This window comes from Megascapheus bottae, chromosome X (assembly GCF_031878675.1).
Source record: "Megascapheus bottae isolate mThoBot1 chromosome X, mThoBot2.hap1, whole genome shotgun sequence".
NCBI lineage: Eukaryota > Metazoa > Chordata > Mammalia > Rodentia > Geomyidae > Megascapheus > Megascapheus bottae.
In genome coordinates, this window is record NC_143547.1 from 97,002,197 (window position 1) to 97,015,468 (window position 13,272).

Genomic DNA, 13,272 nt, shown 5'->3' on the forward strand with positions numbered 1-13,272 from the left:
TTCATTATTTAGACAAAAGGTGATTTGAAGATGAGATTAAGATGCAGAGCACAGTAATTTCATTTCATCTATATATAATATAATACTGTATTTTAATATTGCTTTCATAATGAGAAATAGTCACAAAGTTCAATACCAATGTTTCTTGTATATAAGGAGTATGTTAATTAAAACATAAAAAATGATTGCTATTTGGTGCATATTAGAAAGAACGCATAAAGGCCTGTTCAGGAAAGGTCAGAGGACCACTACACTTAACTTCATTGAAGGGCAAACATATGTGAAAACATTGAAGTAAATGGAAACCTTATATACAATCAGCCTATAACAGGAGGCAAGGAATATGGTCATACAATGCAATGCCCTTGTGGATCATAATAAGAACTTTTGCATTATTTTTGTTGTTGTTTTTGCCAGTCCTGGGCTTGAGCTCTGGCTCTGAGCACTGTACTTGGATTTTCCCAAGGCTAGAGCTCTACCAGTTGAGCCTCAGCACCACTCCAACTTTTTTCTATGTATGTGGTACCGAGGAATCGAACCAGGGCCTTTGTGCATGCTAGGCCCCGAACTTTTGCATTCTTGAAGGAAGATCGGCGACTGATTAATTTTAGGCACATAATTATCCTGTCCTTTTTTCTGGTATTGACATTAAACACTCTAATGGGGAAAGTGGACTGAAAGATCCAGAATAGCAACTAGGAAATGATTTTACGTTACTAAGAATAGATGTGTGTGTATGTACAGACTAAGGGTACACCAGATTTAAAAGGTGTGAAGAAAGTAGCCTTATGCTATCTCTCAGTAACTTAAAACAGGGATTCCATTTTTGTTTTTATTTTTATTTTTTGCCAGTCCTGGACTTGAGCTCAGGGCCTGAGCACTGTCCTTGGACTTTCTCAAGGCTAGAGCTCTACCACTTGCGCCTCAGCACCACTTCTGGCTTTTTCCTATGTATGTGGTACCAAGGAATCTAACCTGGGGTCTTCGTGCATGCAAGGCAAGCACTCTACCCACTGGGCCAAACTCCGCCCCGGGGATTTCATTTTAACATGAGATTTGATAGGGATAAATCCCAATCTCATTATGGCAGTAGCTGACAGTCACATTGCCATGTGAGTTCCAGTTCTACTAGTTCTAGCTTTCTTCTCTGGACTGGACTACATTATTATTATTATATTTTAAGGCCCCAGTGTATTCTGGTTCAATTCTGATAAGCCACTCATCCCCGGCCATTTTCTTGGTCAATCATTTTCTTAGACTTGTTCTCCCATTATCTCTCTCTCTCTCTCTCTCTCTCTCTCTCTCTCTCTCTCTCTCTCTCTCTCTCATCTCTCTCTCTCTCTCTCTCTCTCTCTCTCTCTCTCTCTCTCTCTCTCTCTCTCTCAATTGTCGGGAGGTGTTTTATTGTTGTGAGAGGTTACAGTTATATTTGTCAGGTAGTAGGTACATTACTTCTCCCACATTGATACCCCTTCTCATGTTTTGTTCCCATATCCCTCTCCCACCCCTCCCAATCATCTTGTTTTCCCCCCTTACCTTCCCTGTTTCAAATAAACAAACTTATATACATTATATCAGGTTACAAAGTCAGATACAGTAACAGTATGAGATTAACCATAAGGGCAAAGAAAGAGAAGAGAAATAACAGTACATTAAGAAGAACAATCACACAAGATAAACCTCTTGTTTCCATATCCCAGAGTTCATTCCATTTAGTACCATCCTACATGAACATACGTACCTAGGTTTTGCACTATTGTAATTATCTGCTAGGAGAGTCCAAGTTTTGTACTAATTATTACAAATGAGGGAAATCATGGAACCTATGTTCCTTTGGGTCTGGCTTACTGCACTTAATATGATTTTTCCAAGTCTTTCCATTTCCTTATGAATGTGGCGATACCATTCTATCTGATGGCAGCATAGAATTCCATTGTGTATAAATATCACATCTTGTTGATCCAATCATCTACTGAGGGGCATCTGAGTTCGTTCCATATCTTTGCTGTGGTAAATAGTGCTGCAATGAACATCGTTGTGCTAATGGCTTTACTGTGCCCTTGTTTCTGCACATTTGAGTAAAAGCCAAGGAGTTGCATTGTTGGGTTATGGGGGAGGTCTATGCTTATTCTTTTGAGGAATTGCCATACTGCTTTCCATAGTGGTTGAACGAGGTTGTACTTCCACCAACAGTACAGTAGCAATTCCTCCGACCACTTCCAGGCCATTCTAACTGCAGTGAAGTGGAATGTCAAGCTTGTTTTGATTTGCATTTCTTGTATGGCTAGAGATGTCGAGCATTTCCTTATATGTCTGTAGGCCATTCTTATTTCCTCTTCAGAGAAGTTTCTCTTTAAGTCTTTAGCCCACCTTTTAATGGGATGTTTATTTCTTTAAGGATTTGTTTTTGAGAGATTCAATTATTTTAGCTGTAGGTGTATTTTTGATATGAGGTCCTTGTCTCTTGTATGGCTACCTTTGTCTGTTCTTCGTCTTCTTTGTCTCTGATCATGGGGCCTGTTGCTTACACTGCCTCATTGTATATTCAGCCTCATATATTCAGCCTTAGCTCCTAGTTTCCAGTGGTCCAAGACCCATTCACAGTGTGTGGACATCATCCCCCAAGGAGGGCAAGAAACTGGTATACTGCTTCATTTTTTAGGGGGGCTTACCCATATTTAATATCTTGAGCAATAAAGGAAGAGTTAGTGCTGTTTGGGAATACAAATCAAAATAGTTCACAGAAGACCCATGGTGAAAAACTGAAGTCAACATTTAACATAACTCAAATACTTAATACATTCAGTTTATTATCAAAGTCAGGCATTTCAGAAGTACCAATGAGTTCTAGCAAATAACTTCTTCATGGCATCTTTAACCTCCATGTTCCTGAGGCTGTACATGAGGGGATTCAACATGGGTATCACCACTGTATAGATCACAGATATGACCCTGTTCTGGTCAGTGGAGTAGCTGGACTTGGGCAGCACATAAATGAATGTAATGGTCCCGAAAAACAGAGATAGAGTGGTGAGGTGGGAGGTGCAGGTGGAGAAGGCCTAGTGGCAGCCTTCGGTGGAGTGCATCTTCAGGATGGATATGAGGATGTAGACATAAGACAGGGCAATGATGAACACAGTGACTGCGATGATGGAGCCTGAAGAAATGGCTGGAATGATTTCAGAGGCAAAACATGAGCACAAGAAAGCTTCAAAAGAGGAAAATGATCACAGAAAAAATGGTTGGCTTTATTTGGTCCACAGAAGGTCAGACTCAAAAAACAACCACTAAATATCAAACCATTCATACCTCCCCCCATAAAGGAAGCACTCACTAGGAGATAGCAAACTGTGGAGGACAAGAGGCTGTAGTAGAGCAGAGGTGAGCAGATGGCTATGTAGCAATCATAAGCCATGGAGGCCAGCAAGAATGACTCAGTTGTGCCAAATGTCACCACTGAGCTGAGCTGGACTACACAGCCAGCCACAGGGATGGAAGTCCCTTGACTAAGGAATCCCATGAACATGACCGGAGTGACTGAGGAAGAGTACCTGATGTCTACAAAAGCCAGGTAACAGAGGAACAGGTACATTGGGGTGTGATGCTGAGGGCTGCTTCTGATTACCATGATTATGCTGATGTTGCCCAGTAAGGTGACAACATAAACTCCCTAAAACATAATCAATAGAACAGCACCAGCTCTTTTATTTTTTAAGCCAAAGGGAAGTGAAAAAGATAATGAAAACATATATTATGCTTTTGATCAATTCACTGGTTCTTTCAAGGTAGTCCTCTGTGAGACTGGACCTTGAGGTCAAGCTTAAAGCCCAGTTTTTGGTACTGATGAGATGGGACCAGTTGGGTCTTAGGAAAAGATACTCTATCTCTGTCTTAAAGCTCAGAAACATTTCTCTACATGGAGTCATTTCTCTTTGCAACAATGTGAAAGGAATATAATGATATCAGCAAAATATTTTCCATCAGATACATAGAATTTAAAAAAATGTTGACTGAAAGAGCAATACTCCTGGGGTGTCACTTACCATGTTCTATTTGCAGCTTTTTGTAAGTTGAGCATGTAAACCTCAGTGAATCTTTACACAACTTTAGTTGTATCTTCGAAATTGCATTAAAGATAAAAATAACCCTTACTAAAATTTGCATTTATTTTTTATTATCTGGATAATATATAGAGGGTTGCAGATACATTTATCAGGTAGTAGGCACATTATTTCTCAAACATTGATAACCCTTCTCATGATTTTGTCCCTGTAAAAATTGCATTTATGCATACAAATTCTTTAAATGACAAGTCTCTGTTCTTTATGCAGAATTAGAAATAACTTCCCCAGGGAAAACTACTTATTTTCAAAAAGATTAAAATTCTATTAGCTTTCTAGAAAATATGCTCAATTTTTTAAATTAGGTTGAAATATCTGACTGTGCAAAAACAAGCAGAAAACATTGAGATGATAGCAGGAGTGGAAAATAGGCATCATGATAAGCTTCATATTCAATATAGACCATTTTGTGTACTGGGAAATGCATGTTCAGGAGGGTTCAAAGGTCTTAGAACAGGCAAGACCTTTTCGTTCCTGTGCAAGAAGAGGTATTTCATGATTTTGTAATACTTTATATTTTTTACTTATGTTTCTACATTTGTACAGTAACCTCTAAGTTAGCCAGCTTGGTGTTTTCTGAAAGTTCCCAGTAGTCCTGGAGGCCAGCGTTGCACTCTATCTTGTGACAAGTTCATTTTTCTAGTGACAGCTACTCTGTGCCGATCCTCCTCTGACCATTTGATCTGGAAGATATGCAAACTACATTTTCAAACCTCTTCTGCAGTTCAGTCAGATAAGATGCACCATTATTTGCGTTTTTAAATTCAACTCCACGTGAAATTACTGCCAGTGATTTTATATTCCACCAAATAACATTTTTATGTTACCAGCCTAATCAGAAATCCCAAAATTCAATCAAATTTTCTCAGTGCTGAGCTGCAAAATGTCCTCTAATTCCATTTTTAATCTCTACCTTGAGAGAACTATGCAGAAAGGCTCTATAGGTAGCAGTTAACCTTAGAGTGATATTTTTCCATCAAAAATTAGTTTTCAAAAATTAATTCTAAATTTAAAAACTCACCTAGGAAATAAAACTGCAATAGTCTTTATTCATAGTTTTTAGATTTTTCTTTTTAGGAAGGAGACTCCCTTTTCCCTTCAGAAAGAAAGGACACTGGCAATTCCTGAACACTTTTTATATATAATGGGATGGGATGGACATTTTCACTGACATAAGTAAGTAAGTGAATCTCACTGGAGATCCATAAGACTTCCATAACTACTATGGGATAGTAATTGTGTTCTGCTTTTACATATAACAACATGGACTTACAGAAGTTCAAAAACAGTTCTTAAAATCTGTAGATCTATCTGATTACAGCTTACATTGTTTTTGACTATCTCTTGGATATGTTGCTTTCATGTTACTACTTAAACTTTATAGCTTAACTAAATCTCAACTCTCTCATATTGATCCTGCTCAAGATATCATTCATTTATTGTTCAATTGCTACCTGCCTTCAGTTGAACAGTGGGTGTAGATTAAGACCAGGTGCACCAACCACAAACATTCATTCACGTGTTCTGTAATCCTTTGTGATATTTCTAGCACAATAATTAACTTGAAACCATGCTCATTGTACTCCAAAATAATTCTCTGCTTCTCAATTGCTTTAAAACTTCTGAAGTAACTCTGGAATGAATCAATGAAATTACAGGGGAAAGTCTGTTCTCAGCAAATTTATTATTTCAAAAAATTATTTAAGTAAAGGTTAGTGTTACTGGCAGATGGTGGTATAATACTAGCTACCTGGGAGAGTAAGAATGGAAGGATCATATTTCAAGACCATCCTGAACAGAAAAATAATTATGCGACTCCTTCTCAGCTCATAGCTGGTTTATGTCTGTCACCCTAGTTTAATTGGGACACTGAGATTGGGAGGATTGTTAGAAAAGTCCATGAAACTCCTTTTATTCAGAGAGATGTTAGACCTGTGCACTTGTGATTCCAGCTGCTATTAGAAACCTAAAATCAATGTTCAGTTTGTGTCACAAGAGGAAGCAGAGAGACTTCTAAAAACAGGAGAATTGAAAGTATGGCAAAATGGTAAATGTGGAAAAATACTTGGCTGGTGTGGGGCCCTAAATTCAGACTTAGTGCTCCTGGAGAACAAACAGAAAATGATGAATGTTTTCTATGTTGCCCAGGCTTACCCTGAAATATTAAGTTTAAGCAATCCTCTTGGCTCAGCCTGCCAGAGCAACTTGGACTATTCCTGACAAAGTTTGTTTAAACAGCTAGGGAAGCCATTTTTTAAGCCAGAAAGACAAAAAAACCTAAGTTCTTCTTCTTTTTTTTTGGTGGGTCATGGGGCCTGGTGGTTGTCCCTGAGCTCTTCATCTCAGAGCTAATGCCCTACCCTTGAGCCAAGCCCCACTTCCCATTGTTTAGAAGTTAATTGGAGATAAGAGTCTCAGGTATTTTAGTGCCTGGGCTGGCTTGGAACCTTGATCCTCAGATCTCAGCTTCTTGAGTAGCTAGGATTGTAGGCATGAGCCACCACACCTGGCTAAAAAGCTAAGTTCGTGTAGCTAGAAGAAAGTGTAGAAATCATTACAAAGGAAGAGAAATGATCTTTATGTTAATATGTTTACTATTGAGATCTGTAGTGCTTACCTAGATTGCTGAGTTGAGGACTGTGAGGTTTTATTTGGGTTTGGCAAATAGGCAAAGTGAACAACATGGGATATTTGCTATGGCTGGATGAGGAATAAACAACAGTGCGTTTTCTTGAAATGTAAGTTTTGTTTCCAATTTATCTCAACTCCTTTCAATTCAAGATGCTTAAATTGAGATCAAGAGAAAATGACTTATTGAACATTCAGTAATGTGGGGTGGTATGTCAGAACTAGAGCCCAAGCTTTCTGATTTACAATGTAATGCTGTTTTCAGTATATTGTTCTTTCTTAATTCTGCCTGATTCTTAGTTTGAATATGAACTGAGGCAAATTACACTGCATCTTTGCTAATGAGTTTAAGATCAATGAAGTCAGAACTCTTGAATTTTTTATATATCTAGAGAAGTTGTCAAACTTTGCTTACACTATATTGCTTATCTTTTTAAATGTAAGACTAAATTAAGAATAAATGCTTGTTTTCAGGGATTGGGACAAGGTATGAAATCTGATCATGGGTTTTATGTACATGAATATTAAATTAATATCATCCAGTATTACCTTCTGTGAAACTTCACTGCTTTTGAGGGCTTTTAAAGATTGGACTCAAAGTTTTATACATGCTACAATTTTATTTCATTGTTTTCCCAGAGCTGCACTATAATGGCTTCTTTAGAGCCATGCAATTTGAGTGGATCCATACTTCATAACTTACTGTACCATTTCCCCTTCTTTTTTGTGGTAATTTGTCCCCTTTTTTTCTCTGTAACTATGCCAGGGCATATCTGTAATTATGATGATACTCTCTTTTTAATCTATTCAAGTATAGTTCTTTCTTCTTCCATGAAACTGTAATAAGTCTAAAGAGAAGCTGATTACAGCTATACCTCAGTCTCAGCATAAAAACACTTGTTTTCCTTTCTACCATTTCTTTATAGTGAAAAATGAATATATTGATTTACAGTTATATCATACTTAATTTTCATACAATTGTTTATGCAGTTTGAGCTGAATTCAGCTATTTTGAGCTGACAAGCCCACAGACAGTATATTATTGTCTGTACAAAAGCACTTTCCTACAAGCAATTTTTTTCTTTGACTGAGAAAATATATTATTTAGGTGTAGATGAATTAAGGCCATACCCTACTGTAATTCAAACCAATCTCATTCCCAATCCAAGTCAGAAATAATACATTAGATGTTTTTCTTCCATAATGAGATTTACTATCTTTTTCAGGGCTTCATTGTCTCATTTTGTTCCTTTAAATAGAATACATAGTTGATTGACAATTGTGTGGTCTAAGACTTGTTAACACAAACTAGTTTCATCTTCTTTATCTATTTTCTTGTGGATCTAAGTGGGACACAATTTTCTGTTTCTATAACTTAAAAGAGCAAAAATGTATAGTTGCAAATGCAAGGGAACTTAATGGTTGTCAACCGAGGCTCCATTTAATATAGGCATATGGAAACAGGCTTCCTTGACTACACGTTTAATTATTTTAAGTTGAGTGAAGGCTCGTTTAAGTGAAACACGTATATCACTTGTCTTAGCATAGCCATTAAGTCATATTCAGAACATGGCAAAAACACATTCCAGTGACATTGGCAAAATCATTTTCCACCTATTAGCTTTACATATGTCATTGTGCCATTGAAGCCATTAAATATGGTAGTATCTTTGGTGATAAAAGTTGAAATTTCTTGTCAGTAAGTCTGAATGAACAAAACTTTAGAGAAAATATAAATACATTATAGAAATTTCATTTCACTTTATATTTAAATGCTATATAATTTTTTCGAACTCACTGTGCATTTAATTTTCTAAATATATTATGAATGTTATGATTTCTGATTATGCTTTGCAATTCATTTTTCCTACTTATTGATTCTACGATGAGATAAATGCATTGCTTTGTTTTTGTTGGTGTTTTAGTCTCTTCTATATAACAAAGCAATAAAAATCTAAGGATTACTCCAGATATGCCAAAGATTTCCCATTGTAGCAGCTCTAAAACAAGCATCAACTTGGTGATTATTAATTGTTGGATTAACTGACTCATTCATTCAGAATTTAGATGAGAGGGAGACAGAAAAAAAGTATCATAATGATTAATACCTGTTTTTTTCTGAAGCTTATAATCTAGTGTATAGAAAATCCAAGAATTACCTTGCTGATGCTTGTAGTGAAATTTGCCAGGAAGTTGTCAAAATACTATGCGTTTGCCCATTCATTGAGTATCCATAAAAATAATATAAAAAATCCCATTTATTCCATCAGTTGAGTTAATCTTTTAACAGTTATATTTGCTTAAGTAGTTATCATAACAAATCTATTATACTTAGTAGACTAAGTATAGTCATTGATTAATTTTTTGATATGTTGTTTTTTTGTCCAAATGTATTAGTGCACTGGTAGACCAAACAAATGGTAACCACATATTTCTGAAGGTGAAAGGACATTTTCCTAGTTATCCAAAGATGATTAAAGAGAGCTCATATAGTTATCTAATTTGTGCCTTTGTGGCTACTTTCAGAAATAATTTGTTCTCTGACTGTGGAGGAATAAACAGAGGATTCCTTTTATTCAGGCAAATTTATTTTAGGAGTACTGCAAGACCCAGAGACAGATCTTGGTACTCTTGGTCAAATGTTTCCTCTACTGAGTTTGTGTACACTATTACAGAAATTAAATGATTAGAAATAAATATTGTTTCATTTGTTCTGTTTATTGACAATCTCTGCAAGGAAGTGTGAACTGAGGAAGATTAGAAATTCACCATATTAGTTTTTTTTTTCCACATTGAAAGTAATCAGCTTAATCCCAACAGCCTGCAGTATAGATTATTTTCACTAGCAGTACTGGACCTCACAAGATCAGCAAAACAGAAAGGCAAAAATTGTATTGGTGTTTCTTTAATACTGATATTCTCTTTGTGAAATAAATGTGCTTCAAATCTTGAAGACTTCACACTTAAAAACAATCAACTTCTTTAAATGTTACAGATGAATTCAAATGGTAAATAACCTATTGATTATCTTTATTAAGATGCAGTTTTTGTGTTGTTGAAGAGTTGATTACTATATAAAGATCATTTAAAAGACAACATAAAAGTACAATTTTTCCAATAACAAAAATGGGTAAGGATTTGTGAAGTAATTTTCACGGAACAATGAAACTTATTGAGGAAGGGGGTATGGAGATGAGAGTGAGGGATGGAGGGGGTTCAGTCGGATTACAGTGTATTGCATGAATATGTGCACATGTCACAATTAAACTCATTTGTACAACTAGCTGATGTTAAGACAAATGTGAAAAAATTCTATATCTAAAGTCATAAAAGATCTCTAATTTTACTGGTCCAATAGAATTGATTTTAGGAATTAACTTGCACATTTACTCATTGTTTTTATTGAAGAATTTATTAACATTGACTTTTATATCATATTTCAAATGATGTTTTTAACAAACAAGTATTCAGGAAGGGAATCTGTATATACAATCATTGGCACTTAGATTTTAGAACATAATCAAAATTAGGCTGAGGGTCTATATGTCATATATACATACTAATCTATGTAATAAAAATTATGTCTATAGAGTCATAAGTTTTATGTCTATGTAGTTGTGTTTATATTTCCTGTACCATGTCCATAGCATTGGGTATGCAAATATTGAGTCATTGCTCTTGTACTGTTTGGATCTAATAGCCACATATTAAGGACACCATGCGCCTTTTGTTCCTTTGGTCTTGAATTGTCTCACTCAACATGATTCTCTCTAGATTCATCCATTTCCCTGCAAATGCCATTATTTTATCTTGTCTGTTGGCTATGTAGAATTCCATTGTATGTATATATATATATACATACATATATATGTATGTATATATATATAATTTTCTGTATCCATTCATCTGAAGTAGGGCATCTGGATTGTTTCCATCGCCTGGCTATTGAGAATAGTGCAGAGATAAACAGAGCTGAGCAGGTGTCCTTATCATATCTTGTGTTATGGTGTTTAGGATAGATGCCAAGGAGTGTTATGGTAGGATCGTACAGAAGGTCAATTTTCAGTTCTTTAAGAAACCTCCACACTGCTTTCCAGAGTGGCTGAACTAGCTTACAATCCCACCAGCAGTGCAGTAGGTTTCTTTTTTCTCCACAACCCCACCAGCATCTGTCATTGTCTGTTTTCAAAATCTTGGTCATTCTTGTTGAGGTAAGGTAGTATCTTAGGGTTACATTTTCTTTATGACCATGGATGATGAACATTTTCTCATATGCTTTTCTGCCATTTTGATCTCTTCTTTTGATAAGTCAGTCTCTCTACTTTCTCTACTTCCCTTGCCCATTTAGTGAATGGTTTGTTGGGTTTCGGGGGGGGGGGATTAGTTTCTTGAGTTCCCTGTAGATACTGGATATTAAGCATTTGTCTGATGTATTATTGTTAAATATCTTTTTCCAGTTGGTTGGTCGTCTCTGTACTTTTGTGGCTATGGTTTTATCTGTGGAGAAACTTTTTATTTTTAGTTAGTCCCATTTATCGAGTCTCTCTCCAATCCGTTGTAACCCTGGAATTCTGTTCAGGAATCTTTTCCCTCTGCCTATGAGTTCCACTGTCTCTCCAACTCTGTCATGTAGCAGTTTCACAGTTTCCGGTCTGACATTGATGTCTTTGATCCACTTTGAGTTAATGCTTGTGCATGTTGAAAGGATAGAGTCATTTTTTTATTTTTTCTGCATGTGTCTGGCCAGTTTTGCCAGCACCAATAATTGAATAGGGTGTGTTTGTTCTACTGTATATCTTTGGCTTTTTTGTCAAATACGAGTTGACCATAGGTATGTGGTTGTATTTCTGGATCTTCTATTCTGTTCCACTGATCTTCTGGTCTATTTTTGTGCCAATACCATGCTTTTTTTGTTATTAGGGCTCTATAGTAGAGTTTGAAGTCTGGTATTGTAGTCATTGTTTTTTGATCCAAATAATATTAAAGGAAAAATGTCATCCATTAAGCATATATTATGGTGCAATAGATATAGCAAACTACTAATACCTGTATGTACTGTACTTACCAAATCTTTGTTCCTGGTGTATGAATGGATCCTTTGGTAGGATATGTTGTCTACTCTTAAGCATTCCAACCGTTCCTTCAGAAAGCAAGCAAACAATTAAAAATTCCAAGTGCATTAGAGTCAGCCATAAATAAATTTTGGTTTCCAAGTGCTAGAGTCAAAGTCATCCCCTCTAATAGGTCTAGAGGTCAAGTAGCTTGGTACGGAAATGAGCCAGCCAGCTAGTGACTTGGAGTGGGAAAGCACTGTTAAGATAGTATTATAGAGTCTGGCTTACTTCACTTAATATGATTTTTTCTAAGTAAGCCAGACTCAAAGGAACTTAGGCTCAATGGTTTCCCTCATTCGTCATAATCAGTAGAAACCTTGGGCTCTGCTAGCAGAGATTTGCAATAGAGCAAAATCTTGATACATAAGGACATATAATGTGAAGCTAATTGAAAGGACCTCCAGGATACTGAAACAAAAGCCATATAATGAATGATTGTTGTCCTTAATGTACTATGTTGTCTCTCATATCCTTTGCTGTCCCTTGGTTATCTCATATTGGTATAGTATTTCACTTTGTTATCTGATATATTGAATTTATTTGTATTTGGATATTTGAAATTTGATAGGGAAGGGAGGAAAACCAAGACGGGTGGGGGGTGGGGGAGGGAAACGGGTACCAAGACATGTGAAAGGGTATCAATGTATGTGAATTAATGCACCTTCTATCTGGCAAATATCATGTAACCCTTTTACTAATTACAATAAAAAAAAGATAGTATTGTAGATAATCTGTTTCCAAAAAAAAGTGCTACCTTGTAAGAAATATTCCAATGTTTCCAGATTCATTGAAGCTGAAAAAAAAAAGTAAAGTCATAGTTGTGTGGAAATACAATTTTAAAAAACATCAACAACAAAAAGTAAAGTTGTGACATCACCTAATTTTTACTTTATGGGAATGTCTTAAGATGTCAAAATAAAGGCATCTACCTTTGGCTTGAAGAATATAAATTCATCTGGTAGTTCAGCATTTAGTGTGCAGAACTTGTTTGTATCCCATATTCTAAGCCTAAGAAGAGATTGGAACAATGCTTGCGGAGAACTTTTGAGACTGTATGGTTTGAAGAACTCAAGATAAAAGTAGCTCCAACCAGGAAAATTGGTGCTTTGGAGATGAGAAAATACATAGCTTAAAGAGCTTGCTTGATAGCCAAGTAGTTTTTCTGCTTCTCATGAAGTCTTTTTGGATGGAGGAAGTGAAAACATAGGTCTGTGGTTTGGAAAATAATGAAAGAGGAGTCTCACCATTGGGCCCATGACAGTGTTAATAGTATTGTTCGACTATGGACTCGTTCCATAATTAGTTCACTACTAGGAAGGAGATCGCAAAAAACAAGCTGCAACAACAATTACTAAGGAGTCTTGGAATAGTACATTTCAATAGTGTCATTTGAGGAACAAGTAAGTGCA

The 13,272-nt window shown here is 36.1% G+C and overlaps 1 pseudogene; it reads right to left on the reverse strand.

Moving 5' to 3' along the window:
• Positions 1–2,828: 2,828 nt before the first annotated feature.
• On the reverse strand, positions 2,829–3,676 carry LOC150041630 (olfactory receptor 5p57-like; annotated as a pseudogene).
• Between the last annotated feature and the right edge of the window lie 9,596 nt (positions 3,677–13,272).